Genomic DNA, 21,459 nt, shown 5'->3' with positions numbered 1-21,459 from the left:
TTATCTGGAAGCCAGAGGAGATGGTATCTATGTTTCTGGGTTGTTTGGAGGATCAAACAAGATTGTTAATTACAGAGTCTGTGACAGACCTTGGTGGCAGCAGTAAGAGAGTGATGTCCTGGCTTGTTTTCCTTTATCCTCACTTCATGCCATGCTGGACCATGCAGTAGTACCCCGTCCTTTTTCCTGCAGGAAGTGGAAATGTGAGAAATAGAAAGGGGCTTTGTTTTTTCTTTCTTTGACCTTCCAGCTCTTATTCAGAATATTCTGAACGCTTACATGGAAAAACAACAGCCAAGAGAGCCCTGTGACGAAAACTGGGTATTTGATCACATGATTCGCCCAAATGACTAGTTCCTCTTCTGCCTTTCCTTGCCATAGATTTTGCTGTGCTTTGAAGCAGCCCTAGCAAGCTACCAAATTTATCTGGAAACATGGTCTTTTCAGCCAAATGCTCTGACACACCACCATCTCCTGTAAATGATGCCACAGTGTTTTCATCTGGCGTCATCTGACAGCATGCTAGGAGGACTTTTTAAAAGGTTGCCATTAGGACTGGTTTGGTTGATCACTAGGACTGGTTTGATCTGGATGGAATGCAGCTTGTCACCAGTGTAAACTGTTATTCCTTCACGACATCTCTGCTGCTAAGACCCCCATGTGGAATATCAGTGCCTGGGGTCTGAGGCTCTATCTATAAAATAACCCAAGGCATTAAGTCATGTGGGCCTTTATTTTCTTGTTTGTTTTCATTTTTGAATTTGAATATTTTTTTTAAATTGAGGTATACTTGCATGTAATGTTATATTCGTTTTAGGCATACAACATAATGATTTGATACTTGCATGTATCGTGAAGTGATCCCCACAATACGTCTAGTTAACATCTGTCCCCACACATAGTCACACAGTTTTTTTTCTTGTGGTGAGAACTTTTAAGATCGACTCTTTTAACAACTTTCAGATATGCAGTGCAGCATTATTAACTATAATCACCATGCTGTACATTACATTCCCGAGACTTATTTACGAGTTTTTGTTTTCAAGCGTGTTAAGGTCCTTCTGTACCATTCAGGTAGGCAAACCCTATAGGCAGACTGCAAAATATGATGCTCTTTTAGCATCCGTGGTGATGTTTGTAGTTGTACTTTAGAGTTCTGTATTGCTCCAATTTAGGGCAGCCAGCCAGCCAGCCAGCCTGGTTTGATGAGGACTATCCCAGTAATAGTACCGAAAAGTCTCCCATCCTGAGAAACCCCTCAGTTCTGGGCAACCTGAGATGGGTGGTCATCCTCGATGTGTGACAGTAGGGTTCTCCCAGACCTAGATGGTAGTTTGTGAAGAAAAACATTTTTCAGGGCATTGTAACTAAAAACTTCAGAAGTGAGACCTGGAAAATGGTTGATCCATGCATTTAATATAAATGTTCACCACTCTACAGGGAAAAGAACCCATCAGGGATGTATTTTGGGAGAGCAGCGTAGTTGAGGTCTATAACTTCCATCTCAAGGGTTAAAGTTGTACCCTAAGCTTCCCATAATACCCTTTAATTGCTTACTTTTGTCTGATTTATTTTGTCGATGGCTGGCTTTCCTGGCATTTCTCGGGAGGATCACTAGCTGTGGTTAAATAAATACGTCTCTGCTGCTGCTTCACCCGGAGCAGTTTGCACAGACGCAGCTCTGTTGCAAATCGATCCTCTCATTTGCTGCCTTTGCCCTTGTGACTTTCCGTTTGGGGCTCTTATTTAAAACCACAGCTGCCTGCGTCCACAGCTTCTCAGTATGGACAGCATGCCTTCCCAATCGCCTGTTCTACAGACGTATCATTGTACCTACTTCAGAGGGTCTGCATCTGAACCCACTTCTGCTTCTTCAAGGCACCTGGCAGAGCCCCTAGTGCAAATTTCAAATATGCCACTTAACCTGGGTATTACGTCATACTGTCTGAAACATATCTTCCAAATTTGCTGAATGTGTCTAGCCATTTTCATATGATAAAGCAACAGAGAGGGAATTAATTTTACTGTATGGATATGAACCTTCTCAAAAGTATTTATACCCATTCCCAAAGTGATCTAACTGCATAGCTGGTAGATATATAAAGATGTGTATTGAAATACTCGTAAGAGGGTCACCCTGAGAGAATTTCAGAGGTTAATCCATGAGGGTCACTGTGATAGTAGTCATAAAAATGATGCAACTTCAATGCCAAAAGACACCCACTGGAGACAGTTTGACCCCATTTTTGCTGCCTCATGCCTGAGAGAGAGAGAGAGAGAGAGAAAGAAAGAGAGAGAAAACTGTTCATCTTAGTCTGAAATATGGCTCCTGCCCCACCACTTCCAGCGTGCAGAAGTTTTACAGCGAGTCTGACCCCACCTTTTCCTGCTGTACTTTAATACTTTCTTTAATTTGATCTACTGTAAGGTCACAGAAGAGCTGGTATTCTCCCTCTTGGCCTCTTTCTCACAGGCAGTAGAGAAGTGCCTGTGAAAATTCTATTTATAATATAAATAGAATGCAGCAGAGGATCTCAGAGGGTCTCTGCATTTTATCCTTTTGTAAGGCCAAGAATGCACTTGTACTGTGCACCCATCCCCTCTGTTTAATCAGATTTAGAAACTGTGCTCCCCCCAACAGTGTATTGAATATGACTGCTGTCAGTCGGTGTGGGGGGAGGCTTCTCATAGGAGGAGGAACCCACCCCCCTTCCCCCGAAACCAACAAGCAGTTGCTTGTGAAAGCTGCCTTGAACTAAGAGGGCTTCAATCTGGTTTTGGTTTGGCTTGAAAGCATCCTGTCAAAATGATCTAGAGACAAAGCAGGTTTTCAGACCTATATTTACTATTTCATTTGTCGTCACACTGAGACTATGAAACCTCAAATGACTGAATTCAAAGGGCACAGTGTACCTGGGAGTGGCTCTCCGTTATTGAGATGCAATTTGAGGACCAAATATCTCTCTGTTTTCTTCTATCTGACAAAGAGTGCCACACAAAGAAAGAAAGAATCAGAGCCTTAAAGAACCTACAGCCAGAGAGGAAAGGGGTCAAGAACCCCGGGGAGGCTTCATGCATTATAAAAGAAATGACCACAATTAAACTTTCCAGTGACGCAGAGCCTCGTTCTTGGCTGTTTTGGTTCATTCTTGTCCAGGTTCTCCATGAGAACCTGTTCCACACTGGAGGAACATCCGCATTTCCTGTCTTCCTGGATCAGTCACTAAATAGGGTTCGATTTCCCAAAGGCTAGACTCTAACCATACGGGGGTGAGGGGCTCCCACGGGGCGTGTGATCCAGGCAAAGCAAGCACAGGCTCCATGTAGAAAATAGGGCCTATGTTCAAATCAGCCTATGTAGTGGGGACAGGATGGTGGGGTGGGCGTGGGGGATTTTGGAGAAAGAGGGAGTTTATGAGGTTGTGGAAGAAAGGTGATTCTATTATAAGAAAGAGAAGCCCACTCAGACTAGCTTGAGAAAAAAATAAGCACTGAGGGTAGGGGTGGCAGGGGGTTGGATTTCAGGAGGATTTCATGGAATCCAAGGGCAGGAGTGCATTGAGACCGTGGAAGGCAAGGAAGTGTGGGGACAGAGACAGGAAGGGCATCCGTCAGTGACTTGTGCATCCCTGGGTCTACCTGGCCTCTGCTTTGTGGAAGACAGCTTTCTCGGCTTGGGTGCACGTACAGGATGATCCCCGTCTGCCTTCACGTTATTTCACATCTCAGCTCTTCATTGAGATGCATCGATATCAAAAGGTCCAATTTCAGACTCCCAGAAGAGAACGTGTGATTGGCTCAGCTGGGGTCAGATGTCTCCCGACACCACCCAGCCACTGCCAGGTCCTTAAGTTCATGCTGTATAGACATGGGCGACAGGCACTTGTCCCCATAAATGTGTGCAGGTGGAGGCGGGAAGGCGGGAATGGGCTGGTGTCATCTACCAGAAGGTATCCCAGGAATCTGCTTAGAGGAGGGAGGAGGGCATTTCAGTTTGTTGCTCAAGGTTCTTTGGCTGCAAAGCACCAGAAACCCGGTGGCCAATTTAAGAAGAAAAAAATAAAAGCAATTAATGGAAAGAATAAGAGGTGGTTCACAGGATTGAAGGAAAAGCTGAAAAATAGGCATCTGGAAAGCAGAAGGAACTGACCAGCTCTGGGGAGCTGGGAAGCAGAGCTTAATGGAAGCTCTCTCCACGGCACTGCTGTCCAGGTGCCTCTGCTTATGCATTGTTCTGATCTGGGGTCTGGTGAGGGCCCTTCTCCTGGTTTGCAGACAGCCGCCTTCTTGTTAAATCCCCACATGTGGAGAGCAGAGAGGAAACACGCTCTCTCTTGGGTCAGTTCTTATCAGGGCACTAATCCCATTCATGAGACCTCTACCCTTATGATCTAATTATCTCCCAAAGCCCCCCCACCCCCAGTCTTCTAATTCCATCACATTGGGGGTTAGAATTTCAACATAGGAATTTGGTGGGGGACATAAACATTCAGTCCATAACAGCATGCTAAGAAATCCAGTAATTTTTCAGAGAAATATTTTTGGTGTTTGATAAAGTAATAGGAAAATAAGAAAAAAAGATTAAAGATAAACTCACACTGTACTGAATTTATGATAGTTCAGACAGTTCAGATTTGCTTGGAAAGCTTCATTTTGCTGTCTTCAGCTTGTAAATCTGAAAGGCAAGAGAGTTTGAAGTTGGTATTGCCACCCAGGCAGAATAAAATATATAGATAATTTTTCATACCATTCCAAACAGTCTCTCTCTGTTTATTCATTTGTTTACCTGCCAGGGTAGCCCTCAAGTAACTGGTTTTCAGAGTTTAATAAATTTCATCTACTCAAGCTGATGCAAATTGATTTATTCCCACCAATCAGAAGACAAGGGTGGTTGAACAGAAGGCAGTTAGGGAGAATTAAGTGGGAGCTGTCAAGATTAAACAAAGCTTCCCTATTTGTGTGGTCGAGTAATACACAACATGAGAGTTTCTTATCCTGCATGCCAGCTCATTAAAACCCGAACAGCAATTCAGGTGCCACGTTTATGTTATAAACTAACATCAAGTAGGCTTTTTAAGATCCAAAGAATGTTTTTTGCCAAAATCCAGTTACAGCCCATGATGTTCTTTGAATAGATTTTCTTAAAGAAAGAATGAGCCTTTTCATTTTAAAATAGCACTTTAACCTCTGCTCTATTCCTGTTGATTTTTATAAACCAGAACTAGTTTATTATGAGACACTTTTATCTTCAAGGCAAAGTGTGTTTACTCATTAATTTAGGGTGTATTGGGAATTGGCTTGGAACTGGAGGTCAGATAAAACTGGGTTTGAATTCTGGCACCACTGTCTACTAGCTTGGTGACTCTAGGAAGCTTTCTTTTTATTTCCGATTCAGTTTATTCATTGAGTTGCCTACTGTAGGCATTTCTCATATATTTTATCATCGAGTCTTCAAAAATCTTACTGAGGATTAAGTATTGGGCTAAGAGTTTTTAAAAATTTGAGCATTTTAGAAAGACTGAAAAACGAAAAAGCATAAAGAACACCAAAAATAGCCTAGAGATTAATATAATGCATACGCATGTATCTACCAGCCAGCTTACAAAATAAAACATTAACAACACTGTTGAAGCCCCCTGTGTGCCAGTTTCAGTTAGAGATAAAGGGCATGTGACAGAAAATCCAAATAAAAGTGGCAAGTATATATTTTCCTCTCGGGTAATAAGTTTTGGGGCAGGCATTCCTGGGACCCAGGCTGTTCTAGCTTTGTGCTCCTTCATCTTTAGGCTGTGGCCCTTGTTTCCATGCTTTATAGAATGGCTGCTGGAGCTGCAGCCATCACATTCGAGTTCCATGAAGGAGGAAACACTGCTGGCAAAAGGGCTTTTCAGGAAGGCCCATCCAATGACTTTCATCCCAGAGACCAGAATTGTACTGGAAACAGTAATTATCAGCAGAGATCATTTTCACTGTCATCAAAGTGTAGGTTCTGCTGGTAAGAAAAGAAGGGTTATTAGGTAGGCAACTGGCAGCTTCTCCTTGAGAGGTAAACACTATCCTAAATTAAAAGGTTTTTAAAAAATTGTCTCTTTATATTTTTGCTGTATGTGTATGTATCCCTCAGAAATATATAGGCTTATTTTACATGTTTTTAAACTTCATGTAAATGGTATTGCATCCTGTATATGTTCTTCCACAACTTGCTTTTTTCCGTCATTCAGCTGTATGTTAAAGTCATCCACATTCACGTGATCATTCTGGTTCATTTACTTTTTACTGCTGTAGAGTATTCCAGCATATGACTGTACCATAATTTACCATTATCCATTATGTTGTTGTTGGACATGTAAGATGTTTTCAGCTTTTTGCTACTATATTTATTCTCTTCTATTCTATTAATCAATTAGTTGATTGATTTGTCTTCTTGCTATGGGTGTTGTTTTCATACTTCTTTGCAATTCTGGTAATTTTTAGTTGGATTCCAGACATAGTGAGTTTTACCTGGTTGGATGCTAGATATTTTTATCTTCCTATAAATTTTTTAAAATAAATAAATAAATTTATTTATTTATTTTGGCTGCGTTGGGTCTTCGTTGCTGCGTTCGGGCTTTCCTAGTTGCGGTGAGCAGGGGCTACTCTTCGTTAAGGTGCGCAGGCTTCCCATTGCGGTGGCTTCTCGTTGCAGAGCATGGGCTCTTAGGCGCACTGGCTTCAGTAGTTGTGGCACATGGGCTCAGTAGTTGTGGCTCATGGGCTCTAGAGCGCAGGCTCAGTAGTTGTGGTGTACAGGCATAGTGGCTCTGCGGCATGTGGGATCTTTCCGGACCAGAGCTCGAACCCGTGTCCCCTGCATTGGCAGGCAGATTCTTAACCACTGCACCACCAGGGAAGTCCCTATAAATATTTTTGAGGAGTTCTAGGACACAGTTAAGTTATTTGGAAACAGCTAATCCTTTCAGTCTTGCTTTTAAGTTTGTTATGCAGGACCAGCGCAGAGTTTGGTTTGGGACTAATTTTGCCCCCACTACTAAAGCAAACCTCTTCAGGTCTTCTGCCCGATTGCCCATGAATTATGAGGTTTTCCCCTCTGACGGGTGGGAATGGGAATTGTTTCTGGCCCTGTGTGAGCACTGGGGATTGTTCCCACTAGTCCTTTCAAGTGTTTCTTTCCTTAGCCTGGGATAGTTTCCTCACCTGCCTTGATCAGTTCTCACCGAAGGCTCAAGTGGGGACACTCAGCAGATATCTGGGGTTCTTTGTCACTGAGACTCTCCTTGCTTGTTCTCTGCCCTGCAACTCTTGACGCCTGGACTCCCAGCTCTGTTTTCTTGACTTAGGGAGACTGGGTCTACTTGAGTCTCCCTTCCCTGCAGCATGGCCTGGAAACTGTCCATGCAGTATCAGGGCAGTTGTAGGGCTCACCTCACTTGCTTCCTGTCTCTTATGGTCCCTGAGGGCCATGGCCCAGTTCACTGTCTTGAGTGCCATCAGGTCGTATAGTTTGTCCATTGTTTTAATAGTTCCAGGCAGAAAGGTAAACCTGGTGTCTGTTCCTCCTCCTTGGATGGAAGCAGAAGTGAGTCCTCATTGTGGTTTTAATTTCCTTTTTGTAATAATTACTGGAGAGATTAAGCATCTTTTCACATGTTTTCTGACCACATGTTCATCTCAGCCTGTTTTTTTCCATTGAAATATATATGTCTTTTTCTAGTAACTTGGAATAGTTCTTTATATATTTTACAGATTAATCTTTTGTCAGCTTAAATTGGTTGTTGCTAACTTTTCTTAGATTTAATTATCTTTTCATTTTAAAAATTATATTGTTTTTTGACGAACAGAAGTTTAAAGTTTTAATATAGTCCAGTTTGTCAGTTTCCTTTAATAAGGTCAGTACATTTTGTTTTATTTTATTTACGAAATGCTTAACCCTGAAGTTATTCAGATATTCCACTAATATTTTCTTCTGAAAGCTTGAAAGTTTTTGTGTATTTACGTCTTTAATTCATTTGGAACTGATTTTTGTGTGCGATAGGGATAGAGACCCAATTTATTCAATTTTTTTTCCAGTTGGGATTACCAGTTGCTCCATCATTGTTTAATGAATAGTCTATCTGTGCAGAAAAGACTTAGCCCGGCAGGCCTGAGACTTCCCATATGAAAGACCTGTTCACAAGTTAGGCCCTTGGCTGGTGTCTGGGAACCTGGATTTTGGGCGGGTTCCCACCATTCCCAGACCTGATAAGAGGGCCTCACTGTGCCTGGATTGCACGAACAATGTGGTTTACGCTGAACACCCCCTTTCCTTCTGCGAGTCTGGAATGTTGGTCTGTGCCAGGCAGAGGCTCCTACGTGACCAGCCCCCAGTGAGAAGCCTGGGCGCAGGGTCTCTGATGAGCTTCCTTGATACAAACATGTCACATGTGCTGTCACAGCTCATTGCTGGAGGAGGTGAGCACATCCTCTGTGAGTCCATTGGGAGAGGAGTCTTGGGAGCTGGCACCTAATTTCCTGCACACGTCACCCCACGCACCTGATCCCTTTGCTGCTCTTGCTCTGTATGCTTTTGCTGGGATGAATCACACTGTGAGTACTAGGTGCTGAGTCCTGTAAGTCCTCCTCCAGAGTCATCAAACCCGGGGGTGGTCCTGAGGACCCGCAACACACTGTCCTTTCCCTGCTGATGTTAAAATAATCCTGAGAAGCAGATGTTGGGCAGTGTTCTTAACTACTGTTAAACGTTCGTTTCTTTATCTAAACATCTAAGCCCCCCTTCGCTTTCAGGTGTTTATCACTCAATAAGTGATCATTAATAACCGTAAGAAAGGAATAGGTGAAGTGCTGTGGTAGTTTGAGAAAGGTTAAATATTCAGCTGTAAATCTTTCAGATGGGCATATTTTATGTTTTTGCAATTAGTGAAATAAATTTTCCCATATCTATTTAAGGTTAGCAATCATAATTTTTTTTATCATCTTGGAACATTTATAGTTCCTATAATATCCCAAGTTAGGAATTTTCTATCTTCTTAACCTTGTCTGAGAATTTAAAATCCTATTATTCAACATGCTTCACATTTCTGCCTTTGTGTACAGCGATGGACTGAATGTGTGTGTGCCCCCCAAATTCACAGGTTGAATTCCTAACCCCCAATGTGATAATATTAGGAGGTGGGTCATGAGCGTGGAGCCCTCATAATTGGGCTTAGCGTTCTTATAAAAGAGACCCCAGAGAGCTCTCTTACTGCTCTTTCCGCCATGTGAGGACATTGCCAGAAGTTAGCAACCTGCAAGAGGTTTCTCACCAGAACCCGGCCAGGCTGGCATCCTGATCTTAGACTTCCAGCTTCCAGAACTGTGAGAAATAAATTTCTGTTGTTTATGAGCCACCCAGTCTGTGGCACTTTGTTATAGCAGCTGAACTAAGACTTGTCTCTATGTTGCTAACATAGCAAGCCAGCTGTTCATCCAGCCAGCTGCTTTTATTCATGTAATGTTTCTGTAGGTAGTAGTTCATTATTAGTTAAGCGATTTCATTAACGTGTTTTGAAAGACATGTCTACAGTTATTTAAAATATGTTTTCTACAAGTATTATGGTCATCTCTACATGTTTCTCTTCGTGTGTCTATAAGAACATCTCTATTCTGTCATGTTTTAAATACTGTTGACTTTGTTTGACCATAAATGTGAGGTAAACACATGTACATTGATTGGCATTACATACTAGAAATTGTAAGTTGCGGCACGGTTAACTGTGAACCCTCTTATAAAATTCCGAGAGGTGTCTTATTTGTCCATTCAGTGTATTTTGTCTCATAGGAATTCACACGCCCAACCTGCTTTTTGATACTGATTCTCCCTGGTGGCTTGTATGAAGAGATCACTAGTGCCCAACTAATTTCTTCCTCTAATGAGGGGAAGCAAATAATCTTGCCCATTTCAGAAACTGCTCTGAATTGAGCTTAATGCCTTAAATCACACCAACAGCGAACGGAGTCTCTTTATCACTCTGAACGACTGCCATGTCTCTCTGATCACATGTGATTCTCTGCAGGTTTCTAGAAACAGGTCTGTCTCAATTCACTTATCCTACAGAAAAACATCCAAAGGAGGATTTATTTTTTCTGCCCATTTTTAAAAAGTCTGATATAAAACCATTCTGAGCATCTCTGGTGCCATTTATGAGACAGGATAGTTCTTTCTGATGACTTACTCTTCTGTTCTGCCCACTGTATTATAATTATCATCCAGCTAGTTGACCTGAAGTTACTGTTGTATTTTGTCACAATTGGGTCTTGTTATATTGCTGTGTCAGGCAGTTTTCCTGGTTTCAAAATGGGAATGTTACCTAGTGCCGTGCTGGCTCCTTAGAGCTATTAAGCAAATTACTTTCAAGCATGTTGAATAAGTGTGGACCCTTAGCCTTTTCTCCTTCAGTTAGGTGAGGAAAGCTGGTATACCACTTAGGAAAGTGTTTGGCTACAATTAATAGACCACCCCAAGTATTGGCAGCCTAAACAAATAGGGGTCTGCAGTTCAGCAGCCCAAGCAATGCCCTCAGGGACCCAGAGTATTTCTAACTTTAAGCTCCATCATCCTTAGCATGCTGGCTTTCAAATTCCTGCTTCTTACCTTGTCTCAAGTTGGCTGTATTGGCCACATATGGGTCCCCTTTTATAGCTTCCCTAGAACTATGCCCTTTGCATACACCTCTACCCTCACCCCACCCCCAGTGCTTGGCAGACTTCTGCTGAGGTCTCACCAGGCAGATCTGGGTCACGTGGCCATTCATGGACCCCCCAGGGAGTCTTGGAAAGCTGGAAAGAGGAATGTGCCTATTGGTGTGGACCCATCACTGCTCTTTAGCTGGGCCCAGCACATGATTGCCCTCAACAAAATTGGGTTTCTGTTGGCAAGGGAGGACGGAGGATGGCTACTGGGTACACAGGTGTTAGTGTTGGCCACAGATATGTATTCTCAATCTCTCTCTTTCTCTCATACACCACACCACACCCGCAGATAGATATCATACAACCACTAGAATCAAATCTGAACACGTCACCCCTCTGCGAGACTCACATAGCTTCCCTTGCTTTTAGGGAATAACAAAATACAGAAAAACAAAAAACCCAAAACACTAAGTATTTAAAATAAATACAAGGTCCAAAGAGGTCTGACCCTGTCCGTCTCCACGGTCTGATCTTGTACTGTACTTCTCCATGCTCTCTGTGCACCAGCCCACAGTCCTTTTTTAAGATCCTCATACTTTGTACTCTCCTTCCTGCCACAGGGCCTTGCACCTGCTCTTCACTCTGCTGAGAATCCTGTCCTTTACCCTCTCCTTCCTCAACATCATCATGACCCAGTCAAGGAAGTTGCTCCTGACCACCTCAGCAGGTTCAAATGCCCTCATATATCAAGGAGAGAGTTTCAAGCACCCCGCCTTCTTCAAACACTAATAATATAGTCAGCCCTCGTTATCCACGGGGGATTTGGTCCAGGACCCCTCCCCACTTCAGATGCTCAAATCTGTGGATTCTCAATTTCCTTCTGTAAAATGATGTAGTATTTGCATATAACCTGCTAACGTCCTCCAGTATACTTTCAGTCATCTCTAGATTACTTATAATGCCTAATATGATGTAAATGCTATCAAAATAGTTGTAAATACAATGTAAATGCTATGTAAATAGTTGCCAGCACAGCAAATTCAAGTTTTCCTTTTTGGAACATTCTAGAATTTTTTTCCCAAATATTTTCCATCTATTGAATCCATACATTTAGAACCTGTAGATTCGGAGGGCTGACTGTACATTCTAATTTTATACTTATTTGTGAGCCCTTTTTATTTTCCTTATCCTCAGTAGACAATAAGCTCCATGAGAGCAAGCACCATTATACTCATGATTTCTATATTTAAGAATGCTTTGGTTGCAGGGTTGTTTTTCTTTCTTTCTTTCTTTTTTTAAGTAGCTTAAATAAGGTAGGGCTTATTTTTCTTACATAATAACAAGCCTAAAGATAGGCAGCTCCTGGCATTGATTAAGTTGCTTAACACTGTCATGATGGGGTCTCTGCCATGTTCTTGTTACTTTCTTCCTGGTTGCAAGATGGCTGCTGTAGCCCAGCCATCTCCTCCATATTTAAGAGAAGAGAGAAGGTAGGGAGACAGCTACTCTCTGTTTATGTCACCTTGTTACTTGGCCATTTCTAGCTAGAAAGGAGTCTGGAAACCACGTATGTAGCTTTTCCAGCCTCTCTACTGGAAGTGAACAGGGAGAAAAAGGGAAGAAATGGGAGTTAGGCTAGCCCACAAGGAGTGGTCTGCCCCACCCCGGTTGCCCCAGTATTTACCAGAACAAGTACTTTGGTGTTAGTGGATGAGTAGGAAGAACCCACCTGCTTTGGTTATTTGTTCTTTTGTTCACCCATCCACTGTTCAGTGTGAGCCAGCCGTTAGCCACTCTCAGATACATTTTTCTTATTCTCATGGCAGTTCTGGCAAGGTAGATATTATTACACTTATTTTGCAATTAGAAATGGAATCTCAGGAAGAATAAATGACTGGCCTAAGGTTATGAAGCTCTGTAAGTGGCAGAACCAAGGCTCAAACCCGAACCTCCCTCCCTCCCTCCCTCCATCCCTCCGGGTCTCACCTTCCACGATGGTGCACTGCCTCTGGGATGATTACAGCTGATCCCATGAAGACTCCTGCATTTGATTTTTTTTCTACCAGGGCGCAATGATTGTTAGCCTGACAGAGTTAAGCTTCTACATTAAACATGTTTTGGCAAAAACAGGTCACTAATAATATTGCAGCTGTAATTTGATATTTGGGGTCTAATGAGGTGACATTCATTCTATGAGCAGGGTTATAATTTTTAGTACAGGGCCTTGTATGGTAGGCTAGTTAATAAGCATTTACCCCATGGTTAGTCCATACTCTTTTAAGACTAAGTAATTTGCATAATCTTTTCCTGTTAAGTAGGTAAGGCACTTTGCCAGGAGCTTCTGCCCTTTATTATTCTGGAAAACCCCAGCATTCTTATTTCAGGATAAATGAAACAAGAATCATCTATATTCATGTTCACAGCTTACAGTTATGCATTTGTGAACTAAAATATGTAGAGACATTTCATCCCTGCAACATGTTTTTTAATGTGTGTGGTTTTTGTGATTATAAAAGTAATAGATGCTCAGTTGAAAGAAATTTGGGAAGAAGAATAATGAGAAAAATCACTCATAATTCTATACTACCCAGAGACAGTAACTATTAACATTTTTGGCATATGTCCTTCCTAATATTTTCTTAAATCTTTTTGACACAGCTGAGTTCATACATTATTTGCAGTTTTACGTGCTGCGATTTTTCATGGAACATAAACAAACCTCCTTGTTATTATAAGCATCATTGTGAATGGCTGCATAATGTTTCTTCATTAAGAACACACCATCATTCATAATTTTTATTTAAATGCTCACTAACAATGGTAGATCCCCTTAAGTAAAAATATTTTCAATATTATTTTTTATACTTCAAAATAGAAACATTTTCTTGATTAGATATGCTTCAGGATCTGCCTTTTCATTTTAAGAAGGTTTGGTAAAAATGTGTTCTGTGGTGGTTCATACTATGGTAGGTATCGTCCTCTCTTTGCCAGTGTCTCCTTTACTCCAGCAACGTTTGTTCTCTTTCTGAATGTTCGGTGTCTTCCTCATTTTATGGTTCACTGTGATTGCTTCCTGTCTTCTTGGCCCGTTTTATATGTCTTGATTTCCTCCTGCCCAGCAGGCACTAGGGTGCTGACCTCAAGTCCAAATTTACCAAGACAGCAGCGGGAAAATGCATCCTCTGCTTGGCCATCCTCATTCCTCCTTTCCTCTTCCCAACATTTCTGTTCAAATTACCTCCAAATAGAGCGACTCACAAACACCTGAACCAGGGCCCTCAGAGCTGCAGAGTACCAAACTGACAGCTACTAGAATTCTGAGTAAGTGCAGCGCGTGTCTGGGGAGGGATACTGTAATTTCTGCGGCCGGGGCTGATGCTAAAGTTAGTATGGAGAAAATATTTTTGGTTATGTTTGTTTTGGTTTTGCAGTTCAAGCCCTGGCAAATAATGTATTCTACTCTGTGATATGATGGGTGCTACAACTATGAGAACCCATCAGATGAGCGATTTTTTTTAATTTTTAGAAAAAAATGTCATCTATTTCCTTCAAAAGACATCATTTCCTCCTACGTGGAATGTGTAATTTGAGGAGTGATTTTTTTTAGCAACAAATCTGCAGGGTGTATCCCAGCCCTGTGTTATGAAGAAGAATTAAGAACTGGTACCTTGTGTTTTTCTTCCAGTTCCGAGCTCTTGCCTGTGACCTTTCATTTTCTTTCTCTCTGCCTATATGAACCTGCATATGACTGCATCACTATTATCAAATAGCCTAAAGTGCTTCTGGAGTTTGCAAGTGGTTGTTTCCAACACAGAAATAATTGCTGCCTTATAGAGACTTGAGTCTGATGATTTCTCTGCAGATAACTCACATGTTCATTAGCAGAAAGCCTGCCAGTCTTCCAGCGGCTTTGTACATGGGAGTCCAGTTCCCGGGCCTGTTACTAACCAGGCATTGACAAGAACTTCAAGATCCCTCCCTGTTTTGCTCTGTCGTGTGGGCATGCCTGGGCTTTTCCAGGCGGCTGGTCTCTTAGAGAATAGTGTGACTACAAACCAGCCATGCTTCCCTCTCTCATCGTGGGGATGAGGTTGTAGATTTGCAGGCCCGGGTGCTACAGAGGGTGGCTCGATGGGGAGCATAGAGCGGTCTGAGGCTGTCTTTACCGAAAGTGAGCACAGCCTTTGAGTTGTGCATTCCTTTATTCCTGCCTTTGGCACCGCATCTGGCTCTTTATAGAAAATTATTTATAACGGAAGGGTGCCATTCCATATCCGTAGCTTAAGGAACTCCTCTTCACCCTCCACTCCCCAAACATACCCTCCTTTATTGATACATGTTTGGATTATCTCATGGATGTTGTGATGTGAGCCTTGAATTGCTAACGTTTTCCAAAGGAAGAATAACCTACATCCTGACACATCTGCTAACAGGTCCTCTACTGCATCAAATACCATGTTAACAATGTATCACAGATGAGCATCAGTCATTCTTATTGTCATGATGACTTTTCCTTGGTAATTTTTATATTTAAAAAACCAGCCAGATCCTTCAGTCTTGCAGGCAGGTGTCCCCTGACACCAAGAGGATGAATACCAAGGAGTCAGAAAATTCCTCACGTGTTTCCTCCAGCTGTTCCCTTCCGCCATTTCCTATCTGGTCTCCATCTGGTGGCTTCGAGCTCCATTGCCACCCATCTCCAGTGTCCCTTTTCTTCTTGTGGCTCAGCCGGCCCCTCTGGTCCCTGCAGCCTCACATGGTTAATAGAATCCTTTGGTAAGGCAACGGTAAACTTAGACCCTCTGTTAACTTTTCATTCTTCAGAAAAGTTGTGGGCTATAAGAGCATTGCAGCTGGAGAGTTTTGTTTGTTTTTAATTTTATTGGAGTAGAGTTGATTTACAATGTTGTGTTAGTTTCAGGTGTACAGCAAAGTGATTCAGTTATACATATACATATGTTCATTGTTTTTCAGATTTTTACCCATATAGGTTATTACAGAATATTGAGTAGAGTTCCCTGTGCCCTACAGTAGGTCCTTGTTGATTATCTATTTTATATGTAGTAGTGTGTGTATGTTAATCCCAAGCTCCTAATTTATCCCTCCCCCGCCCTTTCTCCTTTGGTAACCATAAGTTTGTTTTCAAAATCTGTGAGTCTGGGGCTTCCCTGGTGGTGCAGTGGTTGAGAGTCTGCCTGCCGATGCAGGGGACACGGGTTCGTGCCCCGGTCCGGGAGGATCCCACATGCCGCGGAGCGGCTGCCCGCGTGAGCATGGCCGCTGAGCCTGCACGTCCGGAGCCTGTGCTCCGCAACGGGAGAGGCCACAGCAGTTTCATTTGTATCATTTTTAAAATTAGATTCCACATATGTATGATACCACATATTTGTCTTTCTCTGTCTGATCTAGTTCACTTAGTATGATCATGTCTAGGTCCATCCCTGTTGCTACAGATGGCATTATTTAGTTCTTTTTTATTTGAAACCTCAGTCCTAAACATGCCCATCCCTGCTTAAAACCCTTCGGGGGCTGCCCATTGCTCTTGGAATCCAGCCAGGTCCCTAAGGTGGGCCACAAGGCTCTGCCTGATCTGGCCCTGCCTGCTGCACCTCCTGTCCCTCTCCCCTGAGCACTCTGGCCTCCAGCCATACCAACTGCTTTTCGCTTCCTCACTGGGCCGCGTTCCTTTGACATTCTGTTCTCACACATACTGTTCCCTCTTCCTGAAAACTGTTCCATCTTCCTCCTTTCCCTTCTTCCGGTACCTGAACTCCTGCTGATCCTCCGGTTATTTGTTGTCTTACCCTCAAGTCTTTATTCTCATGTCACCTTTTCGTTGAGATTGTCTCTGATTTTAAAATTATAATTCTTCCCATCCCCACCGGCTCTCCTTAACACCTACCCTGCCTGATTTTTTTCCATAACAGTTAGTACCATCTAACATCCTACATTTTTTTACTTACTAAAGCGTACTTTTTTAAAGATTAATTAATTTTTTTTTTTTGGCTGCATTGGGTCTTTATTGCTGCACGTGGGTTTTCTGGTTGCAGCGAGCGGGGCCGGGGGCTACTCTTCGTTGTGGTGCGCGGGCTTCTCATTGCAGTTGCTTCTTTTGTTGCGAAGCACGGGCTTCAGTAGTTGTGGCACGTGGGCTCTAGAGTGCAGGCGCACGGGCTTAGTTGCTCCACGGCATGTGGGATCTTCCCGGACCCCTGCATTGGTAGGCGGATTCTTAACCACTGTGCCACCAGGGAAGTCCCTATTAACTGTACTGATAGTCTCTCTCTCTCTCCACTATTGTGTAAGTTCCAAGAGGGCAAGAATTTTTCTTTGTTCTGTTTTCATCTCTTTTTTTGGGCCTAGCATAGTGCTGGGTCCAGAGTAGTCGTTTAGTAAATTTTTATTAAGCTGATGGGGGAGTATTAAATCTAAGTCACTCCTCCATTTTCTTTGTATGTAGTCTTCTCTCTGGGTATTTACTTTGATTCTTTTAAACACTGGAAGCTTCTAGACCACAAGAGCCAGAATCCAAAGGTATTTAAGGCTTCCCCTCATCTGTGGACAGTGCTAAGCAATATTGGGTTATGTAGCCCACTGATTGGGAAGATGGTTCTCTGAAGGTCAAAGCCACCCTGGACGTAGGGGCCCCCTCCCAGCCCCCACTCTCCCATGCCTACCTCAGTGCAACAAAGTTAGAACACAGAAGTCTTCAGTCAGGCACCAAGGGCCCAGGGGCTCTTGTTTCGAAGCTGGAAAGTGGTCTGCTGTACTTATACCTCCCCCTAGGGCTGAAACGGTGGCCCATAATGTTATCCAGGCCTACCTCTCTTCCACCATTTGGTTTAATCCAAGTATAACTTTCTCTCCTCACTGGGGCCCTGAGGGGGCAGGCCCTGTTTAAACTCTTATAGAAACACTTCATCAGCCTGTGGATGGAGACTTCTCATAACACCTTTGCAAACACGCCATATTCTCTTCCCTCATTTTATTTTATTTATATAACTAACATTTATACAGCTTGCTAGGTGCCAGGCATTGTTCTAAGTGCTTTGCAAGGATGAACTCACTTCGTCTTCGTAACAGTCCTATAAAGCAGGCAGTATAATTAGACATACTGCTACACTGCGTGTAATTTATCTTTGGGGAAGGGGCACCTGGATCTCGGTGCAAATTGCTTTGTGGTCATAGGCTGCTCATCCCCTCTCTTTTCCCAAGAGATGAAAAGGGAAAAATAATCATCGTTCCATGGAGTGCGTCAGAGAAGCAGATTTTCAGGCCCATGAAGAGGAGTTGTACCCAGGGTCTCCCGGACATCTGGATACCTGTGATGGCAGTGACTCTAGTCTTCAGACATTCAGAAGACCCCACTTCTCTGCCTCTTGGCAGGGCTCACCCCACATCCTGCATTTCCCTGCCTTGACTGCTCTCTGAAGTCTGGTGCTGGGTGCGGGAGAGTGGTTGAGCACAGGTAAGACAGAGGAGCCCTTTCATCTCAGGCCCTGGCTGATCTCTGTTTGCCCAGAGGCTCACTTGCTTTGTGGTCTTCATGGGGTGCCCACTGTGATTTGTGACCCCCTGTGTTCAGCTTACGCCGCTTTCCTCATCTGCTCTGATGAGGGGTCATGGGGACCGTACAGACACTTCAGGGAGTTGAACTACCTTGTGGAGCCAGACATTTACATGCCTTCAGGGACAGGAAAGTGATTTTTTTAATTATAAAAATTATTGTGTAGTGGTTTATATAGGTTATAGACTTGCTATTTTATAGAAAACAAAAATAGAGTTATAATAGAAAGTTTTGCTTTTATTGATTTAGTTTTTCATCTTTGTCAGTGTTATATATGCACACAGATTAATGAGTCAAATCGTACACAGGATGTGGTGAGAAGCATAGCTTACGACTTCTCACCTGCCCATTGGTCACTTCCCAGAGGCCACCACTATCAATGATTTTAGCTAATTTTGTTTACAATCACATACATAATTCTAAATAACATGTTTATGCTGCTATTTCTGGATCTCCTTATTGTTGTTTTTTGAATTTGCATCTTTGCTAAATCCCAATTTTGGTTGTATTGGTATTTAGTGTTTCTAATAGTTCATCTGTATGTACAGTATTTTAAACACTACTCACAGCTGAGCCATTTAATAAGCCATGATTATTTCTCCTGCAGATTTTATTTGCATTTTTAAAATAAAATTTCTTAGTTTTTTAAATGTACTGGATCAACCTCAATCTCTCCTTCAAAAGGTTTAAGTGCACATACCTTTGGAAGATATGTCAATACATTAAAAAAATATTAGGCATTGTATCAGTTTCAGCTTCTTGAAGAAATTTCTCCTAAAGCCCTCTGTTTCCTCACCGGTTATTCTCTAACAGCTGTCATCTTAGGATTTCCATTCCTATTCGAGGGACTGACTGCCTCTCTCTCATGTTGGATCCTCTTTTCTTTCCTTTGTAGATGGATTATATCCTCTTGCAGCTTCTGGAGAAGAAATTATATCTGAAAATATCTTCAATCTACCCTCACATTAAATTGGTAGTTTGGTAGTTAGGCTGGGTATAGAATGTTAGGTAAGGAGTCATCGTTCTCTCAGAATTTCAAAAGCTTTGCTTCCTTGCCTTTGCTCGCTCAGTATGGATATTAAGATGTTTGATTCCGTTCTGATTCTTGATCCTTTATGTGGCATTGGCAACATGTAGGATCTTCTCTTTGTATCCAGGATTCTAAAATAACGCTGTGATGTACCTTGTGTGAATCTGCTTAATCTGTTTAAAGTCATGCCTTTGGTTCTGAAATCTTTTTGAATTATTTCATTGATGATTTTCCCTCTGTGATTTTTTTCTATAGTCTCTGGTACTTGAATTCTTCGGATGCTGCACTTCCTATACTTGTCCTCAAATATTATTTCCTGTTTTTCCATTTCCTTGCATATTGTACTTTCTGAGATATTTCCTCAACTTTATCTTTTAAGCTTTCTACTGAGATTTTCATTTCTGCTACCATAGTTTTTATTTCCAAGAGCTTTTTTGGTCATTAAATGCCTTTTAAAAATAGGATCCTATGGGGCTTCACTGGTGGCGCAGTGGTTGAGAGTCTGCCTGCTGATGCAGGGGACACGGGTTCGTGCCCCGGTCCGGGAAGATCCCACATGCCGCGGAGCGGCTTGGCCTGTGAGCCATGGCCGCTGAGCCTGCGCGTCCGGAGCCTGTGCTGCGCAAGGGGAGAGGCCACAACAGTGAGAGGCCCGCGGACAGCAAAAAAAAAAAAAAAAAAAAAAAAGCATCCTACCATTGTTTAGTGGAGGCAATATCTTCTTTTCCCTCTCTGAGAATATTAATGATAGTTTTATTTTTTCTCCAAATAGTCTGTTTCCTCCCATTTTGGTTGTTTGTTGTACACTTGCCTTAGGTGTCTTGTTGACCTGGCTGCCTGCTAGTTTAAGGGTGTAGCACACACACAAAACCAGTGCAGCACTAGAAAGCTGATTGGACCCTTTTTGTAGGAGGGCTTGTATTCCATGATCTTCACCATAGTGAAGGCTCCCCCTGTCCCCAGTATCGGTGTCTGTAGGTCTTTCTTTTTTGGCTCTTTTACTCCCATTTCCAAGGATACCTGTCACCACAAATTCCTGGGCCTGTGAGGTTTCTGTAATGTAAAGCAGAGTTCTTTTGTTTGTTTTTCTTTGTTTTGTTTTTATAATTACCTTGTGTCCTCCTCATCAGTGCACCAAGGTATTAGGGGCTGATTAACTTTATTGCCTTTTTTTCTTTTAATTTATTATTTTTTTGGCTGCATTGGGTCTTCATTGCTGCATGCGGGCCTTTTCTGGTTGCAGCGAGCAGGGGGTTACTCTTTGTTACGGTGCGCGGGCTTCTCATTGCAGTGGCTTCTCTTGTTTTGGAGCATGGGCTCTAGGCGTGTGGGCTTCAGTAGTTGCAGCACGCAGGCTCAATAGTTGTGGCTCGCGGGCCCTAGAGCGTGTGAGCTTCAGTAGTTGTGGTGTGTAGGCTCAGTAGTTGAGGCGTGTGGGCTCCAGGGTGCACGGGCTTCAGTAGTTGTGGCTTGCAGGCTCTAGAATGCAGGCTCAGTAGTTGTGGCACACGGGCTTAGTTGCTTGGCGGCATGTGGGATCTTCCCGGACCAGGATTCGAACCCGTGTCCCCTGCATTGGCAGGCGGATTCTTAACCACTGTGCCACCAGGGACATCCCAAAGCAAAGTTTTTTCTTTTCATTCATTTTCTTTACTTTTTTTAAAAAATTGAGATTTAGTATAAATAAAGTGAAATGCAATCAATGCGATGTAAAGAGCTTGAAAATGTGAGTCCACCCTTAGCCACCACTCAGAGATGGAGAACATTTGCCACACGCCAGAATCCTCCCTCGTGTCTCTTCTCTATCAGTAACCTTTCTGTCACTATCAGTTGGTTTTGCCTGTTCTTGAACTTAATAAAAACAGAACCATACAGTATGTACTCTTCTGGCTTCTACTGTACATAATGTCGAAGATTCATCCATGTTATTGCATGTAGCAGCAATTAGTTCTTTGTTATTGCTATATAGTATCCATCTAGTTGTTATATCATAGCTTATTTACTCATTCCACTGTTGATACGGTTATCTGGGTCATTTCTCTTTTGGGACTCCTATGAATAAAGCTGCCATAAACATTCTTGTTCATGTCTTTTAATAGACCTGTGCACTCATTTTCTTTGAGTGTATTCATGGGAGTGGAATTGCTGGGCCATCAGGAAGATGTAGGTTTAGCTTTGGTAAATACCACCAAAGTGT

At 42.6% G+C, this 21,459-nt stretch overlaps 1 protein-coding gene across 4 annotated transcripts in view; it reads left to right on the top strand.

Annotated features, from left to right (window-relative positions):
- CPPED1 (calcineurin like phosphoesterase domain containing 1) overlaps positions 1–21,459 on the top strand; it is a 114,309-nt gene that overhangs the window by 40,358 nt on the left and 52,492 nt on the right. The gene's annotated exons all lie outside the window — the stretch shown is intronic.

The sequence above is a fragment of the Monodon monoceros genome, unplaced genomic scaffold, assembly GCF_005190385.1.
Source record: "Monodon monoceros isolate NGI ecotype Baffin Bay Population unplaced genomic scaffold, NGI_Narwhal_1 Super_Scaffold_13, whole genome shotgun sequence".
Lineage (NCBI taxonomy): Eukaryota > Metazoa > Chordata > Mammalia > Artiodactyla > Monodontidae > Monodon > Monodon monoceros.
The sequence above is the reverse complement of the archived record's forward strand: the minus strand, read 5'-3'. Positions and strand labels throughout refer to the sequence as shown.